Consider the following 20,606-nt stretch of genomic DNA (forward strand, 5'->3'; position numbering starts at 1 on the left):
CATTTTGGGATATTGTTCCTAATATCCGGAGGTGGAGAGGATGATATTAGTTTCAATATCGCAGGCTGTGTACACACGCCCTATGAAATTGTTTCTAATATCCAAGAGGGGAGAGAATACAATTATTCCCCATATAGCAAGATGTTGAGGGACCACCCCCTGCGATATGGGGAGTATTAGCACCCCCCCCCTCCCTTCCTGGCTATTACGATCCACAGGCAGGGGGGTGAGGCACCCCCCGCCATATGGGAAGTAACAGCACCCCCTTCTCCTCCCCTAGCTATTACGATCCACATGGCAGCAGGGTGAGGCACCTCCTGCCATATGGGGAGTAATAGCAGCCCCCTGTCCCTGCCTGGCTATTATGATCTACGTGGCAGGGGGTGAGGCACCCCCCGCCATATGGGGAGTAATAGCAGCCCCCTCTCCCTCCCGGCTACTACGATACACATGGCGGGGTTGGGGGGTCAGGTACCTCCCGCCTTATGGGAAGTAATTGCCGCCCCCCTCCCCCGCTGGCTATTACGATCCACATGGCAGGGGGTGGGGTCAGACACCCCCTGCCCTATAGGGAGAAATAGGCCCCCCCTTTCCCCTTGGCTACTATGATTCACATGGGGGGGGATTCCGGCACCCCCCGCTACATGGGGATGAATAGCTACCCCCCTCTCCCCCCCGGCTATTAGGATCCACATTTCGGGGGGGACAGGCATCCCCCGCCATATGGGTAGAATAGCGCCCCCCCTCCCCCCCTGGCTATTACGATCCACATGGCCGGGGGGGGGGTCAGGCTTCTCCTGCCATATGGGGAGTAATGGCCCCCCGCCCCCGCTATAATGATCCACATGTCAGGAGTTCAGGCACCCTCCGCCATATGGGGAGGAATAGCCCCCTTCTCTTTCCCCCTGGCTATTACGATTCACATGGTGAGGGGGGATCACGCACCCCCCCGCCATATGGGGAGTAATAGAACCCCCCTCTCCCTACCCCCGGCCATTACGATCCACATGGCAGGGGTGTCAGCCCCCCCGCCTCAGCCATATGGGGAATAATAGCACCCCGTCTCCTCCCATGGCCGTTATTTGGCTCCTCGGAGACTGATATCCATTATTTATAAAATGGAAATAATAATATTTACCTCTTATTTTTGTTATCAAGGTCAAATGAAATAACTTTAAGTGCCTCTCACCAAGGCAGGACAAGAGCAGGCGATCAATAGTAGACAGGGAAATGTTCGTTCCTTTAATTCTCTCCACCCTGGAGATTACTGAGGCTCATTTTGCAGATTCTCAATTACTATTGCAATCAACCACAGACTTATTAGGTAAGCCTTTATTGTCTGCTTCCATTATTTCATTCACTTATTCACCAAATATTTCTTCAACGATCCTTCCTTTCAGACACTGTTTTTTTCCTATAAGAGAGCCGTCATTCTCTTAGAGAAAAACGGATTTATTTACAAAAACAGTAGGAGGAAATCTTACAAAGCATATGAATGAATAATGTACAGATGACTCCGAACTTGCAAGTTTCCTGAATGAGGATCATCAGAGATCCCAGTTCTAGAATCTGCTTTGAAGATACTTGCAATTCACTGTGAACTCTGTTGTCCTATCAGCAGTTCTCTCTAACATGATCTAATTCTCTTTGCTCAAGTCGAAAACATTTTTTATTTGCTGTATTGCCATGGTTTTTCATAAGTCTTTGCCACCTACAGAATGCCTTTGTTAAATTTATTGTTTGTTTCAGTGGTGTATGGATTGTCTCTGCTTGATCAAGCAAGAATAAGACTTTTTTAGAAATAGCCATTGTTGAGACTGGTATCCACATTGTGCCCCTAGGCAGTGGTAAACATAAGTACTTGTCACCACTTCTAGTACAGGATGTAGGGTTGGATATGGAAAGATAGGATAGGAGGGGGAAATCAAGATGCCATGAGCCCTAGTTGCCTATAACAGCTCTGTGGGGACACAGAGTAAAAAAATATTCAGTGTTAGCCAAAACAAGAAGGAAAGGATGTCCTTTGGACTACTTGAGCTGTGACTTTAAAGATAAGTAGAAAAATCAGTGGAGAGAGAATATGCCAGGCAAAAGCAACAGCTGGAAGATAAAAAGCGCTACAAGTGGAAATACATCATTGGTGGACATAGAACACAACAGATAGCTCTCCTCAGTGGGATCATGGGGTATGAGGACAGAAGGGACAGGAGAGGCACACAGCCATGTGGAACACACTGAGGAGTTTGGATTTTTCAAACGGTTATATGGAATTATTAAATGATTTTACAAAAGGAGGTAACAAAATCTTCATATTTGTGCTTTTAAAAAGCTCCTTTGGCTGCATTGTGCAAGATGGATTGGAAAGGGCAAGGGCAGAGAATAATACAGCAAATACCAATACAGAAAATTTTTGACTTACAAACATGATCTTGTGACTATTGTCCCAGAACAAATTAGATTGTAAGTATGGTGAACCTGTGCATACCTTCATTGTATATAGCATTACCTGGTGGCAAAATCTCTTGCTTACTATATTAGACACTGTTCTCCAGAGAAACAGAACCAATGGGATAAAGATTACACACCCTCACAGACACACATACACTTCACTTTTTTATTATTTATTTATTTAGTTTAAGAAATTGGCTCATGGGATTAAGAAGGCTGGCAAGTCCAAAATCTTCAGGGTGGGTTGCAGGCTAGAAACCCAGAGAAGAGCTGGTGTTGTATTACAAGTCCAAAGGCCAGCTGCTGCAGAATTCCCTCTTGCTCAGGGGAGGTCAGTCTTTTTGTTCTATTTGGGCCTTCAACTGATTGAATGATACTCCCCTTCCCCACATTATGGAGAGCAATCTGCTTTGCTTAAGGTCCACTGAGATGGTTAATATTAACTGTCAACTTGATTGGATTAAAGAATCCAAAGTATTGTTTCTGGGTGTATGCATAATATTGCTAAAAGAGATTAACATTTGAGTTAGTGGGCTGGAAGAGGTAGATCCACCCTTAATCTGGGTGGGTGCCATCCCCCACCTGGCTACCAGCGCAGCTTAAAAAAGCAGGCAGAAGAAGGTGGAACGAGCACACTTGCTGAGTATCCCGGCCATCTTCTTTCTTCTGTGCCGGATGCTTCCTGCCCTGGAACATCAGACTCCAGGTTCTTCAACTTTGGACTCTTGGACTTTGGAGGCTTGCCAAGGCCTCTCAGACCTTCAGCCACAGACTGAAGGCTGCACTGTCAGTTTCCTTACTTTGAGGCTTTGAGACTAGGACTGATCCACTACTGGCTTCCTTGCTCCTCAGCTTGCCGATGGCCTATCGTAGGACTTTACCTTGTAATCATGTCAGTCAGTTGTCCTTAATAATCTCCCCTTCATAGATACATACATCCTATTAGTTCTGTCCCTCTAGATAACCCTAATACATCCACCAATTTAAATGTTAATCTCATCAAAAATTGCCCCACAGAAGCTTCCAGAATAATATTTGACCACTTATCTAGGCACCAAGTCCCCGCCAAGTTGACACATAAAATTAACCATTACAAGACCACTTCTTGTAAACTTTCACTCATATGCATCTCCTTAAACCATACTTAATCTCCAGATAAAGACAGTATGACTTTGCCTTGGGGATTAAGTTTTCAACACATGAACTTTCGGGGAACACATTTCAGCTAAAGCACTAGCCTTCCAGGGTGACTACCGTGAAAGGGAGGGCATATTTCCATCTAACATGGCACAACTATCTTGCACAAAACTGGAAACACAATAACTCTTTCTAACTTCCTGAGCTGCAGTGTTAAATGCATAAGCTCTGCTTAGTGGGCCCATATGAATAAATTCAACCTGTTCTTTCTTTATGTTCCTTCCAACATAATCCCACACATTTAATATCCATTCCCATACATATTTTTAGGATTTCTATCTGTATACATTTGAAAAATAAAGTAGATCTTTTGAAATGCAACACACTTCTTCATGGTTCAAACATTGTAACTCACTGTAGGAACCTGATGAGACTTGAGTCTATTATAGTTCTAGAAGCAAGGATGGATTATGGGGGTGGCCCTAAGAAGAATCAGCATTCTCTTGCAAGGCAACTGCTTCAGGGGAAGTCATTACCATTTCCAGAGGCAATGAGGCATGGATCTTCTCAAATATGGATAGAGAGGCTTCTTCTACTTGCAAAGAAGACTTGTTAGAATTTAGAGGCTCAGTATTTGCAGTTTCATCAGGGTCTTCCCAAATGTCTTCATTCCAACTTTTAGGATCTCATTCTTTCCCAGTCAATGCCCTAACTTTAACAACGGACACCCTGCAAAGTTGGTGCTATGCTTTGCATGTGTTCCACAAAAGTTTCTGTATTGAAGCCTTAATTCCCAGTGCAACAATATTGGGGCCTAATAAGAAGTGACTCTATCATGACGGTGAAACACTTATGAAGGTATTGATGTTGTTACCACAGGAGTGAGTTAATTATCACCAGAGAAAGTTGTTAAAAAGAAAGTCTAGCTCCTGGTGCTTCTCTGTGTCTCAAGCACTTGCTTCTGCCTCTTGCCCTGTGCCGTGAGATGACCCTCACCAGATGCCAGTGCCACGCTCTCGGACTTCTCAGCCTCTAGAACTATAAGCTGAATAAATTTACGTTGTTTATGCTTTAACTAGTCTGTGCCAATCTGTTACAGCATCAGGAAAATGGACCAAGACAGATGGGAATGTAATTTATTTTGTACTTTAGCCACTGGAAAGATGAGATTTTAGGCTTAGTTTTCAGCAATCCCAGCCCTGCAGCTACAGAAGATAAAGCTGTCCTTCAGGGTACATGCTTTCAGGTCATTTATACAGCACTTAAGTTAGGAATTCAAATCCTTGAAATTATTATTTTCTTTCTCCACTTTCTCCAGCAACATTAGAAATAAGCAGTCAATCTCCTGACTCACTAGTGTGACAAAAATGTTTAAAGGTATCATATACATTGTTAATCATACCTTTGCCTCTTAAGAATGTTTGATTAGGAGTATTCCTTGGTGACATTATTCATATCTATGTTGCCACATCACATTATAGACTATCAGTGCTCTCTTTATGACTGCAATAGAGTCATTAAAGTGTTTAAATCTAATAAGATTAGAGATCCAAATGCAGAAACCTAGAACCAATTCAGAAAACATATCTCTAAGATACTGGTTTCTCTACAACCACTCCTGGTACCAAAATCTGTCTTAGCTGGGATTCTCTAGGAAAACAGAACCAATAGGACATGTGTATTTATATAGAAAGAAACTTATTTTAAGAAATTTCTCATGTGATTAAGGATGCTGGCATATCCAAAATCTACAGAGTGGGCTGGCAGGGTAGAAACCCAGAGAAGGATAATGCTTCAGTTCAAGTCTGAAGGTCATCAGGCTGCAGACACAGAAAAGACCCAATCTTATAGGTCAAGTCTGAAAGCTGTCAAACTGGAAACCCAGCCAGGAAGGAGTTGATATTGCAGTTTAAGTCTGAAGGAAATAGTAGGAATGGAGAGGAAGTGACTGCAACTAGACATGGGCTTGTTTGGCTGGATGTTTTTGAAAGCTAAACTCGGATGACTGTGTCTTAGAGATCATGAATACTAACTTAAAATAGTAAAGAGTGAAGAGCCAGATAGTCACAGACACACATCTTAACACTTCATTCTGCCTTTTTTTTTTTTTTTTTTTTGGACAATGAGGATTGTCTGGCAGGTTTTCCTGAATTAATCAAATGAAATATACTAATTACTAGCAGAAGGGAAATTTTTATAATTCTTTGTACTTAATGTGATTACAGGTAAATGACTGTTACCTGAAATCTATTTTTTTCTTTAAAATAGATGTTTATTTAAACCTTGAGTCATTTGCTCTTCTTCCAGGGCCCAATTCTATAACTACAGGTTATGATTCTTTGTTGATTAAGTTACTTATCAAACCTTTATTCATCATTGGATATAATTAACTTTTTTGAGGTTAATCTTAACATACATAGTACTATGCATAGTCAGCCATTCAAGGTTTTTGAATAAAAAAGAGGTATAATCAAAATAATGCATTAGAGGCCAGAAAATCTTTCTGGTTGTTTTTATTTTTGAGATTGTTGTCAGGGAGGTAATTATAGTATGCTAGCAAGGAAGATTAGAAACTAAATAAGGCAGTGACAACAGAAAAAATAAAAACAGGACAGATGGAAAAGGCATTACAAAGAACAAGTAAGGGACTGGTGACTTGGCAGAAGTGGATAGTTACTATCCCAAATCAGAAAAGTGACAAAGGTGGTAGATCAAATATCTTGGGGGTTATGGGCAAGTTCCATTTTATGACTACTAGATTAGTACTGCCAAAATGTTATCCAAATGTAGGCCAGGCATGGTGGCTCATGCTTGTAATCCCAGCACTTTGAGAGGCAGAGGCAGGCGGATCACTTGAGGCCAGGAGTTCGAGACCAGCCTGGCCAACATGGTGAAACCCCATCTCCACTAAAAGTACAAAAAGTTAGCAGGGCTCGTGCCTGTAATCCCAGCTACTCAGGAGGCAGAGGCATGAGAATTGCTTGAACCTGGGAGGCAGAGGTTGCAGTGAGCTGAGATTTTGTCACTGCACTCCAGCCTGGGAAAAAAAAAAAAAAAAATCCAAATGTAAATGTTCACACTATGAAATATAAAATGAAAGCAGGCTAGGATCAAGGATAAGAATTTGAGATGAGTTTTGTTTTGTTTTGTTTTGCAGATATAAGTTTATATTGAAGAAAGCCATGGCGGCCGGAGGAGGGGAGGTTGGGGGGGGGGGGGGGGAACTCTGAAAGAAGAGCTACTAGAGAAATAAATAAGATTTTACATGAAAATAATCTGGCATATCTTTAGGAAATGAGACCAGCAAAAAAAAAAAAAAGAGAAGGAGCAGTAAAAAGCATATGAAGGCAAGCACACAGTACTGTGAACAGAGAAGAAAATCTCCCTTGACCTTACATATGACTCCCTTAACACACCTAAATCCCTAGCCATCACCCTATTTCTCCTTCTATTAACAGCAATATTTTTAGAAAATACAATTTTGCTATCTCTCTCTAGCACTTGACATTCATTTGAACTTCAACCCATTAAATAAGGACAATATTCCAACCACTCCCTTAAAACTGCTCTCTAAAATCTCAGAGAGCCTAATAGTCAAAATCTAAGTGATTTTTTTTTTCATTTTTTAAAATTGTGTTTATTTTTTTGGCTACAAACCACACATTTATTTTAAAATATTTCTTCTCTTGGTTTATTGAAAACAATATTTTCTGGATTCTTAAACTTTGGGGAGATAGGGGACTTCTCCGTCTCTATTCCTTTTTTTTCCCCCCTCTAAGTATATTCTTTAAGGCTATTTTCTCCACCTCCTCTTCTCACATTTTAAATTATACCCAGGCAATTTCTTCTATGCACGTTGGTTCTCTTTCTTTAACCTAGCTCTTTCTCATGATCTCTGAACAACACTGCTTTATTCTCTACTAGGACTTCAACTGGTGATTCCACAAGCATCGTTAAGTCAGCCTGCAAGTCAACATTTTCCAAACTCTACTCATCTCCTTCTCACCTGCCATTCCTCCTTTGTTTGCAAACTTATATAAAGGCATTTCTTCCCAGTGGTCTAGAACCTGGGAATCATTCTAGGTCCCTCTATATCCCAATTACCATAACAAAGCACATACTTACACATGATTTTACGACCACCTAAATATGGTTTTTATATACCTCTTTCTTCTCCATTTCAACTGCCACTACTCTACTTCAGGCATAATCACCTCCTACCTAGAATACTGCAGTGGGCTTCTCACTGATCCATCTGCTTCTTGTCTTACTTTACATCTCTGCATCAATTTGCTTCTCCATGCTCTCTCCCCAACAGGTCCACTTCAGATACATCTACCATACTGATGTTTCCAAAAGTCTCCATGTAATATCACTCACATTTTTGGAAAATTATCCCCATAACCTACAGAAGCCAATCTGTACAATTAGCAACATAAACAAAGCCATCCAAGACCTGACTTGCCTCTCCTACAATATCTGTTGCCTTCATTATGTCACATCCTACTCTCTTTTGTGACTAGTGAACTGCTGTCACCATTCCCTTCTCAGTTCAAGCGCTATTTTCCTCCAGTATCTGCCATATGCCAGGAACTGTGCTTAATGCCAGAAACACAAAAATGAATAAGGTAGTATATTGCACATAGGAAGTAATTGATAAATGAAAGTATGAGAAATAAACTGAAATGAATAAGTGCAGGACATAATTACAAAGTATAATGGAAAACACAGGAGACATACATACGGCTGATCTTTCCTGTGCGGAATCAGGGAATCAGGAAGGTTGTCGAAGTGGTCTGACCTCTGAGTAAATATTCACCAGGTAATCAGATGGAAGAATAATTTCACTCCAGAAGAGCAGCCTGAGCAGATACCACAAAGCAGCACGTCATGCAGAAGGAAGTTGCGAGTGTTTCCGCTTGGCTGATACACTGAAGGTCACAGAGAGCACTAAGGAAGAATGAGGTTGAATAGAAGGGGTTAGAGGCAGCAGCAAATAAGATGTAAAAAAAAATGGTCAGGGGAAAAATCACTAAAGGATTTGTATGCAAGGTCCCCATTACTAAGGCAATGAGAAAACTGAATGGAAATGGTTTTAGAGGAAGGAATGGCAAATGAAGTGCAAGCTAGGAGACCAGGAATAGCAGCTGCAGATTATTGCTGGAGCCCTGCAAGTAGACGAGCATGCATTAAGCAATAGCGGCAATGGCTAAGAGGAGAACCAAATATGTAAGTGCAATGATCTGAAGGTCTGTGTCTCCTCCAAAATTCCTATGTGGAAACATTAACCCGCAGTGTAACAATACTAGGAGGTGGGGCCAGTGCAAAATGATTAGATCATGAGAGTAGATCCCTTATGAATGGAATTAATGTCCTTATAAGAGAGACCCCAGAGAGCTGCCTTGCCTCTTCAGCCATGTGAGGAACACAGCAAGAAGGTACCATCTGTAAGCCAGAACGCAGGCCCTCACCAGACACCGAACCTGCCAGAGCCTTGATCTTGGACTTCCTAAACTCCAGAACTGTGAAAAATAAATTTCTGTTGTTTATAAGCTCCCCAGTTCATGGTACTTTTTTATAGCAGCCCAAATAAACTAAGACAGTGAGGTATTAAAGAAACAAACCTAGTGTCAGATTCTATGTGGTTTGGGATCAAGAATCAGGAAAAGTCTACATTGATTTTTGTTTTCCTGGGTAAGGTGATTTGCTGGATGTTACTATGACAATTCAATCCTTTTTTCAGAAATGAAGGGTTTTATAATTTACCAGAGTAATTATTTTCTTTTTTCATTAACCACTGTTAATAAAAATGGGCTAATTTGAACATGTTTTCTTAACTTCCCCACCAAAACCTAATCATTTTCAATGGTTTTATATAACATGTATCACTGATATTATTTTACATATTTTGCTTCTAGCTGTTAAGAACATCAGAGGCATATTAATTTTTGTATTCATTCTTGAGTCTCCAAGGATTAGATTACTGTATTCTACTTTTTTGTTTTCAAATGAACTAGATCCAGCTTCCACTTCTAATAAAAACTATGAATTTTTAGGGCACATATTGATTAAATGTCCTTAAATAGTAGCTCACATTTGCTACTCCACCCATAAATGAGAAAATCTGTAAGTTTGATGGCCACAATAAAAGGCCTTACACAATTCTTTTCTAAAGTGTTGGTTTCACTGCAACCCAATCTGTACTTTTTCCTTTCCTCCGTTAACAATTCCAAAAACATAGTTGATAAGTTAATGGCCAAAAGAATTAAAGTATGGGATTCCTGGCTGTCAATAGGGTGACACCAAATCTCGGGAGCTAAGCAGAGGTGTCAATGATTCATTAGCAAAATGTAACATTGTAAGACTGGTAGCTAAGCATGCAGTAAGAGCCAATTACTACAACTAGCACTGCAAGGTTGCCTTTGGCTGGAGAGAACTATCAGAGAGCTGCCCCACCCCCTACACTCCAACAGCAGCTCTCCTGCATGAAAGTGTATGCTTCCCTATTGTCATGTATGGGCTGTTTAAGCAGAGGTGGAAGGGATCAGTGAATTGTCAAGTCCCTCTATTTGTCAGCACAGAATTAGTCTAAACGGAAATGAGGTTGAATCTCTTGTGCAGCAAGTTATGCAATCTTCCATATTAATGACAGATATCTTATCCTTGAATGGTGGATTTGTTTAAAGAACTTTCACAAGCATTTAGCAGAGGTTGTATATTTTATAAATGATGCGTGCATATTCCAAGTACATGTTAGAGATGACAAGGAAACTGATGCTTAGAAATATTTAATGTCTTGCCCAGAACCAGGTTTCCCAATTCTAGTGCTTATTCAGTAACCTAAATGAGCATTTCTATACAAACACACTCTAAATTTTGCTAGCTTCTTTATTAACACATCTACAGTTTAATCGACTTTGACATAAAAGGGAGCTGCCTTTCCATCACTTCTATTCCCATGAAAAAACAATATTTATAAACTGTTAACATTTCATTTCATGTGTTAAAAGCTATCCCAATCCAGTTGCTGTCAGCCAGCACTCCAGAAGGTAAAACGCAATATCCCCAGATTGTTGTATTTCATGTCATGCCTACTGCCTCACAGCGCAAAGCAGACAAAGAAAGTTGATGATTATTTAGTATGAACAGAGAGACAAATCATGCAAATCAGACTAAATAACACACCTTCAATTATGAGGTGTTTCAAATATTCAGATTTCCTTCAAATATCATTGTCTATATTTTTATAAGTTTTCCCCCTTTATGAGCTCTGGGTTTAGCTTATAGTTTTTTTGAAACTATCTTTAATTATTGTTGTTTATACAGTCATGTGCTGCATAATAATGTTTCAGTCAATGATAGATCACATATACACTGGTAGTCCCATAGGTTATAATGGAGCTGACAAATTCCTATCACATACATACTTGCCATTGTCTTAGTACTTTCTTACACTATTCAGTACAGTAACATGCACCTGAAATATAGTTAACTTGTATTTTGAGATCTTGTAAAGCACAGGTTAAGTTTAAAGTGGTTACCAAGTGTAACACTGGGATATAATAAGAAATATGTACTTGCTTTCTGTCCCCAGTTTCTGGATCACAACTCCTTAAAACCCTTGGAATCTCCAGAGTGATAGAAGTGTCTTTTGAATGTTAATGAGTAAACTGGTGGCTGGGGGCCTCAGATAACATTAGGATGCGGGCAGGCCATGAAAAAGATCATGATTAGAGACTTGGGACTATCAGCCCCACCCCTCAATTTCTGGGGAGGAGAAAGAAGCTAAGGTTGAGATGATTACCAATGGACAAAGACATAATCAATCATGCCTGGGTAACAAAGCCTCCATAAAATCCCGAACAGGCAGGCGGAGTTCAGAGAGCTTCCGGGTTGCTGAATATGTGGTGATGCCTGGGAGATGATGTGCCTAGAGAGGGCATGGAAACTCCTCACCCTTTCTCACTTTGTCCTATGTATCTCTTTCTTTTTTTTTCTTATTATTATTATACTTTAAGTTTTAGGCTACATGTGCACAACGTGCAGGTTTTTTGCATATGTATACATGTGCCATGTTGGTGTGCCGCACCCATTAACTCGTCATTTAGCATTAGGTGTATCTCCTAATGCTATCCCTCCCCCCTCCCCCCACCCCACAACAGTCCCCAGTGTGTGATGTTCCCCTTCCTGTGTCCATGTGTTCTCATTGTTCAATTTCCCAATTCCCACCTGTGAGTGAGAACATGCGGTGTTTGGTATTTTTGTCCTTGCGATAGTTTGCTGAGAATGATGGTTGTCCTATGCATCTCTTTCATATGGCTGTTTATCTATATTCTTTCTAATATCCTTTATAATAAATGGGTACACATTCGTAAAGTGTTTTCCTGAATTATGTGAGTCATTCTAGCAAATTAACTTGAGAATGGGGTCATAGGAATCCCCAATTTGTAGCCATTTGGTCAGAAGCACAGGTCACACAACTCTGGGCTTGCTATTGGCATCTGAAATGGGGGGTGGTCTTGTGAAACTGACCTTTAACTTGCGGGATCTGACTCTGACTCCTGGTAGATAGTGTCAACATTGAGTTAAATTGTGGGACTCCCAGATGGTGTCCACCAGAGAATTGTTTGTTGTGCAGGGAATCACCCCCACACATCTGGTCACAGGAGTGTTCTCTGTTCATTGTCAGAGTAAAGAGAGAGACAAAAAAAAAAAACAAAACCAGTTTGGTGTTTTTCTCTGACCAGAAAACGTAAATATGCACATAATTTGATTGTGTACTAATGATATTTTAATCTCCTGAAAGATGGCATGCCCGAATATGAGTCATGTTCTGTTAATAGAAGATAAGAATGTCCCTGAAAGTTATGTGTCTGCCACAAATTGTCTTCGTGAATGAACATTAAAACTGAATGAAACTCTTGGGAAAAACATCCAAATGAAAAGTGAGAAATCTAGTCAACCATCTGGTACTTTCATATGTGATGCCAAACATCCAGATACTTGCTAAATTCTAGATGAGCACTAGCTGTCATTTCATTATAGCTTGAGTTTTGTTTTTTTTTTTCAAATTTCAGATGATTCTAGTAAAATGTTGACTTCCAGAGATGATTATATATCCCTAAGGTAGTATATCATCAATAAAATTAGGCTTTTAGTTTTAGTATTGATATTTTGAATAAACCTATCATTAGCAAATACCAATTCTCTTGTCGAAAATACTACTTAAGCAAAAATTGTCATATGTGATCTGAAGATGAGGTTTAACTTTTGTGAAAATATAGATGCAAAAATTTAGACTGTTTTTTAATCTTTTTTTGCTAACAGAAAAAAAGTTTAATATGTCATGTTTACTAATAACAATAGTGACACTTAGTAGCCCTGATTGAGCAGAGTTCTGTCATTAAGACAACTGTTTCATTGTCACCCATCCATAGAAAATAATTTGAATGAATCATCTAACAAATGTAGACACAATGATGTTGAGTTTATAAAGTTCTTTAAAAATAACAAGACACCCCTAGTGACACCCGTAAATTTTTTGATAGCTCATCTAATCGATATGTGCTACTTATTATTATATTTTACTCTATGGCCAGGAGTGCTTACCACTCACCATTAAGAAAAATTAATGATAAAATGCTTTCTCAAAGAAAACGTTATACAATGCTTTCAATTTACTTCTTGGGTTATTTAAACAAGCTATTCTTTCTAATTAATTAAATATTATTATATTTTTCTGAAATGTATTTCAGAATGTATAGTTTTAAAATTTATTTAATAAAAAGTAAAGACTTATATAGGCTTTCAAAATTAGTATTACCCAATGTCTTCAAGTAAAATGCATGACTCTAAAAATGATTGTGTTTGAATTTTTATGAAATAATATGTAATATTTTAGCCCAATCAAAAATCAGTATACTTTTTAATATTATTCAATGTTGAAAATCAGTATAGTAATTTTCAGTACATGTATAATAATATACATGTATTGCCAGTGCTCTTAGATCTGCATTGGTTAATACAGTATCCACTAGCAACATGTAAATACGAAGCATATGAAATATGGCTAGTACAAGTGAGTAACTGAATTTTTAATTTTATTTAATTTGAATTACAACTGAAGCATTTTAAATTATTTTCCTGATAAACACAATATTGTTGTAGAACTTTATTGTACTTTAAAAATTGCAGCACATTAGATATTCCTGTATTGTGTGTAAGTGGGGCACATGCTTCATTACTAGTGTTCTCCATGAACACATCAACAATCTAATTGATGTCAACAGATTGTGATAGAGTTTGGATATGTGTCCCCTCTAAATCTCATGTTGAATTATAACCACCATTGTTGGAGGTGAGCCCGGGTAGTAGGTGATTGGAACACAGGGCCAGATTTCTCATGAATGGCTTAGAGTCATCTCTTTGGAGATGAGTGAGATCTAGTCATTTAAAAAAGTGTGGCACCTCCCCCCAGTTCTTGCTCCTGTTATCATCATGTAGCATGTCAGCTCTCCTTCCCTTCCACCATGATGGTAATCTTCCTGAAGCCTCACCAGAAGCCAAGCAGATGTCAGTGCCATGCTTCCTGTACAACCTGCAGAACCATGAGCCAATTAAACCTCTTTTCTTTATAAATTACCAAGTCTCAGGTATTTATTTATAGCAATGCTAAAATGCAAGAATAGCCTAATACAGGTTGGTTCTGTTGGAATATTTTTTTCTTTTCTTTTCTTTTTTGAGATATAGTCTTGCTCTGTCACTCAGGCTGGAGTGCAATGGCGTGATCTTGGCTCACTGCAACCTCTGTCCCCCACCCCCACCCCACTCCCCCTAGGTTCAAGCCTTTCTCCTGCCTCAGCCTCCTAAGTAGCTGGGATTATAGGCACGCGCCACCATGCCTGGCTATTTTTTGTACTTTTAGTAGAGACGGTGTTTCACCATGTTGGCCGGGCTGGTCTTGAACTCCTGACCTCTATGCACCAGTAAAACATTGTAACATGTTTGCTTAAATGTTTCTTACAGTCAATAGGAATTACAGTGATACCTATGTAAATTATAATTGGTAACTGATTTGAATATTCATTACTATTATAATTATAATCAATAATGTATTTTCTAAAATGTGTATGCAGAGGTTTTTTTTTTTTCAATTTAAAATAAAGGCACACTATTGATGCATAATCAAGTCAAGATGCAGAAGTTCATGTTCCAACTGAATCAGTGAAAAAAACAAGTCTGGAAGGTGTTTTGAAATTTCTTGATGAAGGAAAATGGCAAATTTCTGTGGCAGAGCAAATTGAAAAAGTCCTCAGTTGTGTGAAAATATCTTTCAAGACAATAAAATGCCCAATGCAAAAAGACGTTTTCTGCAATTACTTAGTGAATGTAGTAAGAACTTTGCTCTCAAATTGTCAAAATTAATCACCTAAAATCCTAATGAAAATGTCAAAATTTTTTTCTAGTAATTTTTGAACAGAATTAAACTTGTAACTTTAGGCAACCATAATACAGCTTGGATCCTTATATATTTCCAAAAATCCAAAAGCCTCCAGAATTCAAAACATTTTGAGCACAGACACTACGACAGCAGTGGGAAATTCCACTCCTAACTTCGTCAAAAGTCACAATAAGACAGTCAAAACTTTGATTCTTGCACAAAATTATTAAAAATACTGTAAAAAATTACCTCCAGGCTATGTGTTTAAGGTATATATGAAAGATAAATGAATTTTGTGTTCAGACTCGGGTTCCATCTTCAAGATATCTCATTATGTATATGCACATATTCCAAAATACCAAAAACCCTGAAATCCAAAACACTTTTGCCCTCAAGCATTTCGGGTAAGGGATACTCAACCTCTATTAATAAATCTAGAGTTGACTTTTAATTTGTGCAATATCCCTTTGAGTGAGTTTGATGTAATAATCCTGAGCTGGAAAAAGAATTAGTGAATTTACTGAACATAGACAGATATCATTTTAAAAATAATATGCTTTTATTTCAAAGTCTCAAAGTTAAATCAATTTTTCAAAAAAAAAAAAAAGGAAGAAAGAATCAGCTTGGTAAGGGTAGATGCAACTAGTAAAGGAAAGTGCTTTCTTTCTTTTTTTATTTTTTCTGCCGCCCAGGCTGGAGTGTAGTGTCATGATTTTGGCTCACTGAAACTTCCACCTCCCAGGTTCAAGCAATTCTCCTGCCTCAACCTCCCAAGTAGCTGGGATTACAGGCACCCACCACTATGCCCAGCTAATTTTTGTATTTTTAGTAGCGATGGGGTTTCACCATGTCTGCCAAGCTGGTCTTGATCTCTTGATCTCAGGTAATCCACCTGCCTCTGCCATCTAAGTGGTGGGATTACAGGAGTGAGCCACTGCGCCCGGCCAGAAAGTGCTTTCTTAATACTTGGTTTTGTGGTTAGAAAATGTTTAAGTATGTCTGGGACAAGTTGGATATAAATATGTAAATCTACTTTTTCAACTGCAAATTTTATGAAATCTTAATATAGATCATGTATTTCTGATGAAAATGTAGTGACTTAAGTGAGACGTGCTGTTAAGTACAAAGTGTGCCACAGATTTTGAAGACTGGTAAAAAAGAAAGAAAAGCAATATATCTTAAGTTGAAATGACAAAATGTTGGATATATAAAATATGTTGCTAAAATTAATTTCTGCTATTTTGTTTTACTTTTTTAATTTGGGCACTAGAAAATTTATAATTACATATATGGCTATCATATTTCTATTGGAAAGTACTTTCTTAGACAAATGAATAAATTACATTGTAAAAACATATAAAATATATTTTGTATTTACGTGAAATGCACTTTCTATTTGTCCTAGTTTCAGATCCTGGAAAAGTAGTTGGACAAGTCCTTTTCTTAGCCACATCTATAGTATAAAGAAAAATTTAAATAAATTACCACTTTAAAGGCCATATTTTTTATTCAAAATTGCAGTACTTAATTCAAAGTTAAAAGGTTGATTGTAATTTCTATGTTAGTGGTCTATAGATTTTAGTGATGGTGTAATCAACAAAAGCATAATACAGTATTTTGGAATTAAAATATATATAATATTTATTCAGATGTGAAATGTCACTAGATAATATGTTAAGATTCCAAGAAAATTGACAAAAATAGTAGAAACTAGAATTTAGGTATATTCGCCAGTGACCCTTGATTAATTTATCTTTGAAAATGAAATTTTACCTAGCTGTAATAAATTTTATAGGGTTTCATTTTCAAAATGACTATGACATTTGCTTCAGACATCAAGACAGTTTCCCATTATTCCAAACATTTTCAAAGGAAATGTAAACACTTTTCATCAGACAAAAAAAATTTTGAATACATTAATCATGTCTTAAAAAAATACATATGCATCAGAGATACCTATAGAATGCATGGATCTTATTAGGAAATAATAAATGCAAATGCTTCTATTAAATAATTTGTGCAGTAAAATCTTTGTTTGCTTGATTTTTGCTGATATTCACACTCAGCTTTCTACTTGACCAGATATAGAGAGAGAAGTAAACTTCTGAATATTGTGAGTAGTCTCTTTTTGATTTACAAATCAATTTATTTGATACCATCTCCACTATTTCAGATCCTGGGAATTTATTTCCACAATCATGCCTTTCAACAATTTATAGAAATTTGAAGCTCAAAATCTTACAGATTACCTTGTCCAACCCCCTTATTTTACAGGTAGGGAAGCTGAGGTTCATGGATGATAGCAACACTTCATTAGTCAATTAAACTGGAAAAAACAAAACACAGAAACTCTTTTCCAGGGGGCAGGATTTTTCCCAATAAATATATCTTTCTGTTGATCCACACCCTTGTCTTTATTTCTCTTCCTCCTTTAGGACAGATTGGATTTTTTTATCCAGAGTGAAAAGTAATTATTGTTAAAGGTGGCAGCTGAGGAACTGGGGTCTTCATGGAATGGAAATCCCTTTTTCAGTGTGGACATGCTAAAGCCCTGTCCCTGTGCGAGGAGCTCACTGCCATGCACTGATTCTTTCCTGGAGGGTGGGCCCAGCCCCATAAAGAGAAGAGTGAGATTTCTCCATAATCCTAAAATCACTTTTTGTGTAAAGCATGTAGGATCAGAGGACCCTTTGACTATCCTACTGATACACATAGTTTGTCTATTCATGTTTTTCTTTTGCTTACTTCTCTTCATGCATTTAATACTTCCATGGCCGTGTTGCATTTCTAATGTTCTGAAAGAACAGCCACAACGTTTGAAAAGTAGTGAAGTATTCGATCTAGTGCTTGACTTAACATATCCAAATCTGCTTTACCTAGATCTGTAGATGACTGCCCAGAGTGCTAACAAATATACATATATACATTTGATATTTATTAACACAAAATGTTTCATTTGATATTTTGTACTCTACTCACAATATCACAATAACAGGCTTTTTCTTTTCATAAATTAAAAGTAAAATATCAATAATGGTACTCAAAGCCCATATGAGGCTTTTTGTTTTCTTTTGGATATTTGAAGACCATTCACTGCCTCCCAAAGAAATCAAATAGCTCTTCAGATTCTAAGTTTGGCAAGTTGGAGAAAACAAAACATTTTGAAATATATTGTGGATCTGAGCAAAGTTTTATGGATTTCATTTGTATTTACTTTTATTAAAAAATCGCAAAAGTAAAAAGGTGTCAGTAATTATCATCTACCAATTACAGTAAATAGGAGACAAACTTGTTAAAAACCAACAATATCAGATTAACATAAGACAGAAGATAACCTTGCAGATCAGAAAACCTCAGGTGTTCTTATCGGTGAAAACAATTTTAAGAATTTCTAAGCAAAATTATCTATGTTCCATTTAGGGTGTTTAACTTTTATCAAAAACCGCATATAAATGCAAAGACATACATAAATGACTATGTTGACTTATGATTTCAAGCCTTTGCTAAATCTTCCTTTAAGACCAAAATGTTACTTTAAAAAAAAAAAAAAAAAGAAGCACACAGAGGCTTTCAAATTTGTTGTCATTGTAAGAAAAGTCTGAGATGTGTATTGAGCATTGGCATAAGCTTAGTTGGCTGGCATCAGAGTTGGTAACAGGTGGCAGAGTAAGCAGTAAAATTGCAAAGGCAGAACTGTTTGCATTTCCTGCAATATCATATCAATCTTTTTCTAGCAAGTATAATTCTGGTCATTAGAATCACTATTTTGTTTGTTTTATTTTTTAATGGAAGCCCAGAGACACAAGAATATTTATGTCTTATTGTTAACAACTTATAGAGAAGGTTTTTAATCTGTTATATCAGAAATAGTAATGGTCACATTTGTGTATCCTATGGTGGCATACAATTCACTTCCTAGGCATCATTTTATTTTTTCCCACTCTAAGATGTGAATCTGACATCCTTAAAGGATAAAATACTATATTATACTAGAGTTGGGAACAGGCCCCCAAATCTGGCCATAAACTGGCCCCCAACTGGCCATAAACAAAAACTCTGCGGCACTGTGACATGCTCGTGATGGCCACGATGCCCACGCTGGAAGGTTGTGGGATACCAGAATGAGGGCAAGGAATACCTGGCCCACCCAGGGCGGAAAACCGCTTAAGGCGTTCCTAAACCACAAACAATAGCATAAGCGATCTGTGCCTTAAGGACATGCTCCTGAGGCAGATAACTAGCCAGAGCCCATCCCTTTATTTCGGCCCATCCCTTTGTTTCCTGTAAGGAATACTTTTAGTTAATTGATAATCTATAGAAACAATGCTTATCACTGGCTTGCTGTCAAAAAACATGCGGGTAAATCTCTGTTTGAGGCTCTCAGTTCTGAAGGCTTAAACCCCTGATTTCCTTCTCCATACCTCTATATTTCTGTGTGTGTGTCTTTAATTCCTCTAGTGCCACGGGGTTAGGGTCTCCACGACTGAGCTGGTCTCGGCATACTAGCAACTTCTATCATCAACTAACCTTCTCATTGCTGTGTGCTTGATTTTAAAAAACATTGCATCATTTTCCCAATTTTATGGATGGATGGATGGATTGATTGATTGATTGACACAGGGTCTCACTCTTTCTTCCAGGCTGGAGTATGGTGGCACGATCATGGTTCACTGTAACCTCAAACTCCTGGGCCCAAGCCATCCTCCCACCTCAGCCCCCTGAGTAGCTAGGACTACAGGTGTGTGTCACCACATCCAGTTAATTTTTGTATTTTTGTATGAACAGGGTCTTGTCACATTACCCCATCTGGTCTGAATTCCTGGCCTCAAGCAATCCTCACCTTTTAGCCTCCCAGCTCGCTGAGATTATAGCATGAGCCACCACATCAAGCTTATTGAAATTCTATTAGTCCAAATTATTGCTGTTACAAACACGTAGAAAATATCTTCTACATAATATATTTGAAATTTTATTTGGAACAATAATATATATGTTTGGATTATGACTTAAATGTGTTTAGAATTATTGCTTAAAATTTACATTGCTATTAAAATTAGAAATGCAAGAAAAAAGTTTTTGTAACAGCAGTATAATTAAAGTTACTGTTACATATTTATAAAAATGTAGATGTTTATTTTAAGTCTAATAGTAGAGAAAAAGAGTTATACATTGTGGTTATGAAAAGAGCATAGGTTTTGAATTTAGATAATGTCTTCCTTTCATAATTCACTTATCTGTAAACCTTACCTGAATAAAGGAGGAAATCATAACTACTGAACAAGGTAGTGAGGGGAATTACACGGTTTCTTCTGAAGGCTGTGAGGGCAGCATCCATTCCAGGCTTGGCTTGTTGGTTTACACATAGTCATTTTCTCCTCCTTCTCCTCATCAGGTCTCCCTTCAATGTATATCTCTGTGTCCAAGTTTCTCTTTTTATGAAAACACCAGTCATATTGGATTAAAGTCTACACTCATGACCTTATTTTAACCTGACCTCTGTAAAGACCCTGTCTACACATAAAATCACATTCTCAAGCACAGGGAGTTAGGGCATCACCATATGAATTCAACCCATTACAGA

This window comes from Gorilla gorilla, chromosome 14 (genome assembly GCF_029281585.2).
Source record: "Gorilla gorilla gorilla isolate KB3781 chromosome 14, NHGRI_mGorGor1-v2.1_pri, whole genome shotgun sequence".
Lineage (NCBI taxonomy): Eukaryota > Metazoa > Chordata > Mammalia > Primates > Hominidae > Gorilla > Gorilla gorilla.